This window comes from Panicum virgatum, chromosome 1K (genome assembly GCF_016808335.1).
Source record: "Panicum virgatum strain AP13 chromosome 1K, P.virgatum_v5, whole genome shotgun sequence".
NCBI lineage: Eukaryota > Viridiplantae > Streptophyta > Magnoliopsida > Poales > Poaceae > Panicum > Panicum virgatum.
Genome location: NC_053136.1, coordinates 40,633,325 through 40,645,608, shown reverse-complemented (window position 1 = coordinate 40,645,608; position 12,284 = coordinate 40,633,325).

Genomic DNA, 12,284 nt, shown 5'->3' with positions numbered 1-12,284 from the left:
TGTTGAGATATCTAAAATCAACGCAGACACGCCATCGGCCATCTTTCTTTTGTACCGGCACCACGCTGGAGATCCATTCTGCATACCGGCACGGCCTGATGAACCCAGCATCCAGCATCTTCTCCACCTCTTTCTTAACTTCTTCTAGGACTTCAGCCTTCATCTGGCGTGCTCGTTGCTGAAACGGCCGAAACCCTGTCTTGAGCGGGAGCCGATGCTCGACTATGCTTCTATCCAATCCAGGCATCTCCGTGTAGTCCCATGCAAAGCAATCCCGGTATTCTTTTAGCAGTGTGATCATCTCCTCTCGCAAAGCCGGATCCAACTTACTGCTGATAAATGTCGGTCGTGGCTTATCCCCAGGACCGATGTCAACCTCTTCCACATCAGCTGATGTGAATCCATATCCGAGTTTACCGTCATCTAAAAAATCGACCGCGAATGCGAGCGAGTCCTCACTATCCACAATGTCAGCAGCCAACACAGGGAGATGACGAGAAAAATTATTTGGCCAACCGCACGGGCTGGCCGCTTCTATACTTCTATTATTTCTCAGAGCCAAATAGTCAATAGATAGCCAACTGCTACAGGAGGCCTTCATGCGTATATGATGTAACAATTTCGACCAAAAACAGAATTTTTCTATTTTTCAGGGCCGATCGCCGGGATCGGCCTCTCTATTTTCCTTACACCCCATAGCCAGCCAGAGTGCATCTATTCTGTGAGGCCAGTGGATAAGACCAGCCACAATCCGTTTTTTGTCGCCTCAATCCGATCACAGTCTTCCAGGGCGATCCCGGAAATCGGCTCTTATCCTTCCGCATCCCAGGCGTTCATATCTGCGACCGAGACCTCGCTGGAATCATCTGCAGGTACCACTTCTACTTCATCGCCATCCCATTGGACGAGGTACTGGTGCATTGTGGAAGGGATACAACAGTTGGCATGAATCCAGTCTCTTCCAAGCAGCACCGTGTATGTGCTCTTGCTGTTAACGATGAATCTTGCGGCCCACTGTCAGTTCCACATTAAGAACCCCCATCGCCTCCGATGGCTGTCCATTAAAGTCGTTGAGCATCACATTGGTCTTGATCAAGTCGACAGAAGAACGACCCAATCGGCGCAGCACAGAATATGGCATCAGGTTAACTGCAGCACCAGTGTCGACCAACATCCTGTTCATAGGTTTGCCGTCAATGAAGCCCTTGAGATATAACCCCTTCAGGTGCTTGTAGCTCTTCTCCTTGGGCTTCTCGAAAATGATTGGCCGTGGGCCAAGATCCAGCTGTGCGATGGCCAATTCCTCCGGTCGGGGTGCTCGAAACTCCGACGGGAGCACGAACACCATGTTCACGTCAGCCGATGGCTTCTCATCGGCTTTTGTCTGCTTGGGGCGCCACTCCATCCTCGGGGGTGCCTCTCTTCCCTCTGCGGTCGCCTGACTTGCTCCGCGAGATCCGGACGCGCCTTCCTCAGCACGTCGAGGTACTTTGCTTCTGCGTCTTCGAGGTTGCGCAAGCGCTGTATTCTGCGCTTCTGCGACCGATTGAGCCCGTCAGGACACCACCGTGGGCGATGGTACCTGTCTTCTTCCTCTGGCTCGGAATCTCCTCTGGATGGTCGCCTCACCTGATTGTCCTGACGTGTCCTGGGCCCCAAACGCCGGAACACCGATGTCTTGTCCTGTTGATGCCCTCGCGGCCTGCACTCCAAGCAATCATCTATAGTAGGTAATCGGCTCATGCCGGAGTTCCAACAGTACCTGAAGAACGGGCAGTGCCAGTGGTCTCGTACAGCCTGGCGCCTTCCCAACGTCCTTCCCATGCGGTGCTCATACTCGTCTTCTTCCGAAGCCGATTAGAAGCTGGAAGCTGATTGCGGATGTGACGCACTTGCTTTTCGGTCACATGCTGCTGTTCCAACTCGTGTTCCTTCTGCGGCCGCTTGCCAGAAACGGCCTCTCTCCTCTGCTTGTCATGGCGGCGCATAGGTCCCACCATGTTGATGTGGAATGCCAAGTCCTGGCCCTTGGACCTGAAGTCTGACAGTTCCACCACGTTAGCTTGTGGGAAGGGCTTCGTGTCCACCTTCATAGTGTGCTGAGCCAGGATTAATCGGCCCTGCTCGATGGCCGATTGGATCTGGTGACGCAACTGCTTGCATTCGCCAGTGGCATGAGTAAACGAGTTGTGCCACTTGCAGTATAGCCTTCCCTGCAACTCTTGTGCCGTCGGCAGCTTGTGATTTTCTGGGAGCTTCATCTATTTTTCTTTGAGGAGCAGGTCGAATATCTACTCTGTTTTGGTTATGTCGAAGTCGAGACCCTTCACAAGCCCCTGCTGCTTGATCCACTTGCATGGGACAGGATTTGCCCCCCGAGTCCACTCTGCCACGGCCACTTCTTGCTGTTCACCCGAGTCGTCAGATTCTTGAGCTTGTGCCATGTTTACATGGCGCTTGAACTTGTCCTGGTACAGCTCGGGATGATAATGCTCATATGCGGTAAGCTTTTGCACAAGGTGAGCCAGAGATGTGAACTCCAACTGGAAAGCCGCATCCTTGATCGGCTTAGCAAGTCCCAGGACAGCCAGATCGACTGCCTCTTTCTCTGTGATGCGTGACGAGTAGCATCGGTTCTTGACCTCCCTGAAGCGCTGTATGTACTCTGACACGGTCTCTCCTCGCTTCTGCCTGACTTGAGCGAGGTCGGCGAGTCCGGCTTCTGCATCTTCCGAGTGGTACTGGGTATGGAATTGATCTTCAAGCTGCCTCCATGTCCGAATCGAATCCGGAGCTAGCGACGCGTACCATCCAAAGGCTGGGCCTGTAAGGGATTGGCCGAAGAACCGGACCCTCAATGGATCCGACACTGAGATCATCCCAAGCTGCGTTAAGTATCGGCTCACATGCTCGATGGAGCTGGCTCCCTTTGATCCGTTGAACTTGGTGAACTCAGGAAGCCGGTACTTGGGTGGCAGTGGGATCAAGTCATAGTCGCTTGGATACGGCTTGGTATAGCCGATCGTTTTTCTCTGAGTATTGCACTGACCTGCTCCACACTAAGAACTCCTGGGGCTGATGGCTCAGCACTCGGCCCAGTAGTGTACTTTGCCAGCCACGCTTGTTTCTCCGCGTCTGCTCCAGAAGCTCCTGGGTTCACCATCTGCACCGAGCGTGCTGGACTGACGCTGTCTGGGATGTAGGCGCACGTGTAGCCGTGCGGGATCTCCTTGGGTGGCTCGGTGAGGAATTGGCCTTCTCCAGGATCACCGCCGATCTTGTGGACGACGTAGATCGGCGAGCTCTGCGGTCTGGGAGCTGCAAATGAGAATGGCAGTTGCGGCCTAGAATGCAGTGTAGCTTCCTCTGTGTGACTCCCCAGGGTTGGCCCCGACGGAGAGTACTGGTTCTTGATTATCTCCTGGATGACGCGGTGTGCCATGCGCTCAAGCTCGTTCATCAGGCTCTGAGAGTGCCGATGAAGCGCATGGGCGACCATGTAGTTCATCTCCTGACGCAGGGCTCTGGTGCGTTCTTCAGATGGTACAGACAGATCCACATTGTCCAGAGCGCCTTCTGGTGAGAACCCCTTCCATTTGATACCATGGTTGCGAGTCCTCTCAAAAGAGCCGATGAGATCGGCTTCCAGCAGAGCTTTGATCTCGTCATACTTCTTCTTGTCTTCAGGAGGAAGCTCTTCATATGTGACGGGCTTGGAAGCGGGTTCTTGATCTTGAGCTCCGGTTATCATTGCGATGGATGTTGTTGCCGAGTGTCCCACCGGGCGTGCCAGAATGTGTTGTCGACCGAAACCCACCGGCGAGCAACGACGGGCAACACGAAGAGCCGGGAGGATGCTAGGGCGCTAGAGGCACTGCTCCCTCATCGACGGCCTGCAATTTCCGTCACGCGCCCGGAGGAGGTGTCAAAACCGGGCGTGCCACCTGACCTATTCCCGATCAGGAGGGTGCAGACGTGCTCCGAACAGTTTCCTGCATACAAAGACATGTGTAAACATAAGTCCGAGCCGTGGTCGGCTCCCCGGGACGACTCTTGCATCGGCTTTGAAGAGCCGATCGAGTCCCGGTGTTAGACAAGATCTGGTTGTATCCGGATATGATAAATAGAGCAAATTACTATAAAACTGCTTCAGTCAAATCTAATTGATCTAACCCACGATGGTAACAGCTTCACTGCTAGATCGGAACATCTTACACGTGACTAGGCCTAGCGAACGTAACAGACAACTAAACCACAACCTAAAACAGAGGCCTAAGAACTAGCAAGAGCCGATTCCCGGAACAATCCCTATCAAGGCTAAGATAAAGCATCTACTACGCCACCGGATCATCCAATCCGTTTGCAAGGCCTAACCTAGCAGATATTATGCCAACTCTTAAGATAAGAGTAAACCATAACAGATTGGATCTACTAAACATGAAAGAAGCAGGGTGTTGTCCCTGTGCGACTAATTCTATGCGATAAGAACTAGTAAGAGATTGAAACATGATTGCACAGAGACAACATGATATTCGTAGATGATAAGCAACAAAGCACAATGGATCTACTAAAAGCCATGCTACGAACATCAAGATAACTAGTACTACTCGCCATCAAAAACGCTTCAGTACGAGTAATACCAAGGTAAAAGCAAGAACAATACTGCCCTGATCGCAAGAAGCGATCAGGGCAGCATGGCACTTACTTGGATGAAACCCTAAGATTAGGGGTGGCGATGCGCTCAGAGTTGTTGTTTGCGAGTCGTGATGATGCTCTCCCATGAATAACAAAGGGTACATATTTATAGTCCGGAGACTTGTGAAACAATCTAAACTAATCTTGTCCCGATTGGACTCTATCTCTAATCTTAAACTAAATCTAAGGATACACGGCCAATGTGGCCCAGACGCTCACGCAGGAGCCGATTTACAAGCCTTCCTCATCTTTTGCTTTAAGCCCATCTTGATTTCGGCCCATAAATTAACCCTGTTAATTTATGGCGATAACAACACCACAACTCCATTGTGTATGAAAAAGCTCCGAGGCTAAGGTATACACTGAATTCTCAGGCTTCTATTGGTTTTGTTGATAATCTTTAAAAATCTCATGCTCGAACCGATAGTCGGAATGAAAGTTTAAATTCTATGCCTTATTCTTTTCATGATGATAGGCTAGAGTTTCTTGAGAATGTTGATTTCATGCTTAAAGAACCTCTGCCTAATAATGAGCTCCGCGCTATGCAAGAAACACATGCTGCATTTAATTACACCATGCCTTGTTGATGAAATTTAATTGAGGATGTGATTATGTTGCATATGTTTACAAATAATTGCAAATCTCGATCTTGCTTTGCGCTTGGTCAAGCTCATGACCCTAAAAGAGCACATGTCGGGAGAAGCCTCGAATTTCACTAACCATGCAGGTCATGAAACTCAAATGATGAGGAGGGAAATTGTGCCCAAAATTTTGAACACCATCATCAACATCTTCAAGTTTCAAGAACGGACGTCGCTAAGCCTCATCAATTTTGTGCACAAGTCCAGAGGTTTACAATGCAAGAAAGTTGAATATTCAGGATCTCCATCAAGTCCTCGGTTCAACGCATCGATGATCAAAACAATTGAAGACCCACGGGAGGAGCTATGTCTCAAACATCGGAGATGCACGTGCTGAAATCAGCACGGGGCAGATTGCAGTGACGGGAAAAAGGGGCATAACTCCCTCAATTGGAATGTGTTTTGGGTAAATGAAGACTTGTTGGAAAGAAAATTTCGTGCACCTTGCATTGGATCAATTGGTTGGTGCAACTTCCAATCTGGACAGAGAGGAAAATCCGTGAAAAGAAAGGTAGCGATGAAGGACAACAAAGAAGGAGGTGACCATGATGTGAGAGACGATTGGGCAAGTTTTCCATTAAGCGTGATTGATCATGTCCAACATGGGAAATGGAATAAGAGCTGCATGGAACACCTTCACCTCTTGCATGAAGGACCATGGCTTCGCATCAATGAGAAGGTATGTAAGAAAGTCGAGCTCTATGACTTTAAATGGAGCGTGATTGTTACCATTGCTCTAATAAAAACCACAACTTCATGTTGTTCATTCTAAATGTTATTGAGGGAGCACTTTGTTATTTGATCTTGGGAAACTTGTAGACCTTTTTGTGTGCCTATTAGTGTTTAGAGTTTTTTTTCTTTTTATCCCTTTTAGAGAGATTTATGAAGCATTGCACCACTCTTTGATTCTAAACTTGTGGCTAGTTAACTTAGGCTAACTTTTTGTTTTGTTTTAGACCACCTCATCATGTCATATCATTTTGTTCGTCTCACCCTTGCATTGCATTGCATGTTGCATTTAAAAAAAAACTTTTCTAAAAACATTGACTAGCCTCGCTTTTGAGATCCTAAAACCCTTAGGAAAACCACTCATAGAGCAATCCTAAAACCATAAGGTATGTTTTTCATTCAAAAAAAAATCTAACTTTTGTTTCTCTCTAGTTTTTTTGAAACCACCTTAGATAGAATTTCTATACCCAACACTCTCTCTCTCTTCAAAATTTTTGTTTTAAGCCAAAAATATAGGAAACCCATAAACCTACTTCTAAAACCTTGTTAGCTCGGTTGCTTGATCCTTTTTCGATAAATAACCTTTTCATTGACAAAAGCCTCACTTCTTATGAAGTGCCGTGAAGGCTTTTTGTCACTCTTAGCAATTGTTTTTGAATAAGCTAGTTGCGGAACAACATCGAAAGGTCCTTTCAACCTTGCTAACACTTGTTTTTGCTAACTTTGCATTTGCACTTTGCGTCCATTCCATTGTTCATGCACTCATTTTGCCAGCTTGGTCTCAACTTTATTGATGAAAGATTTCATATCCATGTTAATGCTTCACGTGAGCACTTTCCCTTTTTGTAATCTTGTGTAAACATGGTGTTTAGACATGATTGAAGACCATCATCATTTAGTTACCAAGCTATGAGGTTGCATTTGGTTGGTTTATAAGCTTTGCAATGCGCTTTATTTTTTCTTGTGCTATGAAGGCCTACTGATCTTGGGATAGACATGGTGTTTTGACCTTGGTTAAATAAGTCTTTGTGGCTATGGAGAAGTTCGGCAATCTAGTTGTAAACATGGTGTTTAGAACTAGGTGTAAACATTGTCTTTGTTTATATACCTTCCTCTCATTTGCATTTACACTAGCACACACGTACACTCACTAGTTTCGCTAAGCTAACTTTGTCACAAATTGAGATCTTAGGAATGATAGGTTTGTTGGCATTTGTTTCTACTCCCGACCATCACCCCGGGGGTAGTGTGTGTTTAAAATGTTTTGCATGCATGAAGAAGCGCTCCCATGATTTCAAGACCAAAAGAATTTCAATCAAGATCGTCAACATCGTTGAAACCCGAGAAGGACGCAGCTGTTTTCATCAATTTGAGAACATGTTCAGAGCTGTACAAGAAGCAAAAAGTTTACATTCAGAAGCTCCATCAAATTCTCATTCCAACGCATTCAAGATCAATGAATTTTAAGACCCGTACAAGGAGATATGGCAAGAACATTGGACGTTGCACGTTCTGAAATGCGTCGGGCAGATTGCAGCGCTGGGATAAAATGGACACAACTCTCTTGTTCGGAATCAATTTTGGGAGAATAAGGACTCGTTGGAAAGGAAAATTCGTGCACTTCGCAATGGAGCAATGTTTCAGTACATGTTCTGTTCTGGAAATTGAAAGAAAAATTCGTGAAGATGCGGCAGCAATGAGACAACAAGAAATTGAAGGTGGCGACGACGACGTGAAGCAATGATTGGGACCATGACTTAGTACAAGAAGAAGTTGAAGGAAATTGAGGCAACAAAGGTGAAGACACATTGAAGATGATATTCATAAGCATGAGGGAAGGACTTCAAGAATTTCAAGATGGTCCATCTTCTCCTTCCACGCCTAGCATCATGCTAAGCATGGGTGGATTTCGTGGACAAGGAAGAAAGATCTCATGGAGTAAGATAATCACGGTTGCCACAAGATGCTCATGATTCTTCTTCCATGCTTAGCACAATGCTTAAGTATGGGGGAGGCCGCGCTACACTTCATTACGAGCATCGAGAAGGACGGTAATTCTTCCTCAACTTTCTCTTTTTCTAAATGCTTGTACATATATGCCTTCAACCATAGATGCAACCTTTGTATATATCTCTCAACCTATCACATGGCTTCTAGGAGGACAACCTAGTTTTGTTTTTGTTTTCAATAAGTGTAGGATCACCATCACTTTGAGCTCACCACATTGATACATTTTGGCAATGCCTTATGCTTATGGAAAAATGATGAAAGTTGCTGCTTTGTTTTACCTACGCTATGTTGTATATGACTTGACCATTTGCTCTCAATTAAATGGAATTAAAATGATTAAATACCGGCTCTTTTATTTGTGGAGGTTAAATGACTAAATTCTAAACCCACATATTATATGTTGCTCTTTGATTTAAGTCTACCGATGACCTTACACCTTGTGATTGTTTAATTTGAAAACTTAATTCCTATGCTATCTACATTTGTGAATCTCTTGCAAAGTTCTACCTACCAAAGCCTATACACACATATTCTTTCATGATGAAACCTTTAGATTGCAAAAATATATTTTGATGAGTTGGATTAAGATTGATTTCTTTGGTATGAGACTAAGAAGCTGGTCATTCCGTTTTTTTTTGTGTGTAACCTTCTTTTTGCTAGCCTATTTATCCATGCATTGTGAGTTTCTACTTCGGGAATTTTACAAACCTCGTTGGATATCCACCCTAAACCAAAAATATCTTTTTGTGATTACCTCCTTGACCACAACCCACTTTGAGTATGGATTATCATTTCGACGGAATCAAAAGAATCAAGGGCATCATATAAAGAAAAGTTTTGGGAGACAAGGCTCCCCGAGATTCAAGTAGGTTCTACGAAGAAGAAGGTGAATTTGAGATACTTACCCTAGTTAGTTGGTTCTCCCACTATTCATACTCGAGGACGAGCATTCGTTCAAGCATGGGGGGATGGCTGGGTAAGTATTCTATGTTATTAAAAGTTCTAAGGAGCGAAAAGAAAGAAAAAAAAAAGAAAAATGAAAAAAGGGGAGAAAAGAAAAGAAAAAAAAGAGAGAAGAATAAAATGCTCCTTAGTTCTTTTTGGTTTCATTAATTTTCCAAGTTACTTTGAAGAATTATTCCATACTCAAATCTTCCAACCATGTGCAATCCGATAACGAGAACTTCATTTGTGTCTCGGGATCATCCATTTGCCACTTGCACATGTCCACCTATCTAAATGTGTGTTTCATCTTTCTTCCTCTCCAACATTACTTTCCAATGGCCTTTTTGACTAGTCTCGGTAATTCCATTAGATCTCTCTCTTAGTTTGATAATATTTCAAGTATAATGTTTTGCTAGGATTGTTTTTACCTACCAAGCTCCACATAAGAATTCCACTTTTATATATGAGTAGAATAGGTTGAAAACAATCTAATGTAGGCTTGAGCGACTTGATGAGATGAGTATTTCCATGATCTTTTGCAAGAGAACCTCACTTATGTTTGATATGCATTCTTTTGAAAACTCTTCACAATGAAACAAGGTAAAGGTTTGAAGTTCGCTTAAGTTTGAGAGCATTGCATTTATTTATTATTGTGGCTTGTTCTTTAATTGCTAGTCTATCTTCCATAATGAAAAAGTAGCCGGTCACAACATGAACTTAAATGCTAAATACTTGAGAGAGCAATATGTCTTGTTATGTATGACTAAGTGCAGAGAGGACATTGAGGGGCAACGCTGATTTCTTTATAAGCAAAGCTCCTGGACTTACTTGAGGACGAGCAAGGTTTAAGCATGGGGGGAATGTTGGCGCTCCTTAAGTATCCGTTTTATCCCTTGTTTATCCTTGATAATGGCATGAATTCAATATCAAAATCACTAACCGTTCTAACCCCGGCCTAATTATTGGTCATTTTCACATATGCACATATATTTTGGAGGAACTTTGTTTTTGCAGGTTTTGGGCCTATTTTGGAGCATGAAATGACGAGGCCCGTGATCAAGCGCTAACACGGAGAAAGACGAAGGCCAAAGCCCAAAGGAAGGACCAAAGCCCATGTTGATTCGAAGCACGTTCATGCACATCCATCCTCCAAGAGAGCCCAAAGGACCAAGCCCACGAAGATGAGATCAAGATACTTCGGGATCAAGCAAAGCAAAGAGATATTTAAGGAAGGATTTTCCATCCTATCCTTCTCCTCGAAGAAATCTCGAAGATAACGACGTCTAAAGGGGTGCAATCGTGAAGGACAGAAACTCTAGAAGATGCGAGGAGTCTACACGCCAAAGATGAGACCGAGGCGATCCCGAAAAGGGGTAGGCCGGCCGGCCTAGGCCCATGGGGCAGGCCGGCCCAGCCCTTTTCTGAGGCGGTTTGCCTTCCCCTTCGACCGGTGGCTTCCTCGGCTTATAAATAGCTCGCACCTTATTCAACTCGAGGCATCCATCCAACCAGAACTCGACGAAAACCTAGGGCCAAGACCAGAGGGAGACGACAGCCGCCGCAATTCTTCGAAGTTGTTTAGGAGATGGCTTAGGCCATCCCTAGCCGCCATGGCCTCCCTGCGTGGTTGTGTCATGGTGGAGTTCATGAGCTAGTTGGAGTCGTCAATGGTGTATACGCGGTGGTGGCGATCCAAACGAATCTATTATGTGAGTAATGTCTTCATGTCATCCGATCTATTTAGCGATCATGTCTCTCCTCTTTTGATTTCGTTCTTGCTTTGGGTGCGCTTATTCCTAGATCTATTCTCGAGATAGATTGCATGGGGTGTTCTTGTACCTATGGTGGCTAGGAGTTCATACCGGATCTACCCAAAGGGGGTTCGACTTGCTTCAGGGTATCCCGTTGAAAAGGGGGGCGTCGTGACAGGCCGTCTCCACAGAGTAGGTTAGGTATCGAGGGATCGGATTGGAGGTTTTGATTTAAAGAGGCTTTGGATGAGATGCATGTTGAGCTTACTCGTTTAGCTAGAACTACAACTAGAATGCGTGTGATAGGTTTAGTCATGCCTTCGGTCATGCTTTATCCTTACCGATGTTCATGGATGAGATCAACCTTCGTACATCACTCATATCTATCAAAGGTTCACCTTTTATATGCAATTAATGCTTCATCTTAGGATAGATCCGTTAGATTAGATGGAAAACCCTAGAAGTTCATTGTCGATCCACGGATTGATAAACCTTGGGGGAATACTCTAAGGGAAAAGCTCCCACGAACCGTGCGCTTGCGGTATACAAATCGGGGGCGTTAGTGAACGTCAACAGCTCCCTACTGTGCACGAACCGTTGATGATAGTGCCTGAGCGCCTGGTTGTAGCGTGCATTTCGGATTGCTGCTCGCCACCTTCGCTCGTCAACGAAGTCCACATCGTCACGCCGCAGCTGTTCCTGCATGGATTCGTCAAAAGCCTGGACCCGTGGTGAGCCCAGGTGAATTTTCGGGGGAAGGCATGCTTCAGCCCCGTAGACCAGGAAGAATGGAGTCTCCCCGGTGGCTCGGCTGGGTGTGGTCCGGTTGCCCCATAGTACTCACGGATGTAGGGTCGAGATGGCGGACTAGAGGGGGGGTGAATAGTCCTTTCTAAAACTAATTGCGCCGCCTAACCGAAACTTATGCGGAATTGAAACTATTCGCTTAGCCAAGACTTCACCCCTCTAACTATGACTCTAAGGCACCTCCAAAAAGAATATACACAAAGCAAATGGAGTGCCAAGCTAGTAAGAGCTCTCCTAACAAATCTAATGCCAAGTCACACAAGGCTAAGCACTAGTACTTCACAAACCGGGGGAGCTCCTACACAATTCTAATGAGCAAAAGCACAAAACCAAACCTAAGCTCACTAGATGCTCAAGGACAAGGATACACAATCCAAATCCAAGAGCTCTACTTGCTTAGCTACACAATCTAAGCACGAGCAACTAATTAAGCTACACAAGCTAACTAGTTACACTAGGATCTCTACTTCTAGCTACACAAGCAAGAAGATGATTAGCAAGCTACACAAGCTAACTAATCACTAGAGAGCAACTACACAAGCACAAGATATAGATGAATATAAATACAAGGCTTATGATTTGGAGAATGCAAAACACCGAGAAGAGTAGACAAGATTGACACGATGATTTTTATCCCGAGGTTCACTTGGTTGCCACCAAGCTAATCCCCATTGAGACAAGCTCCAAGGTTGCCGCCGATCCTCTT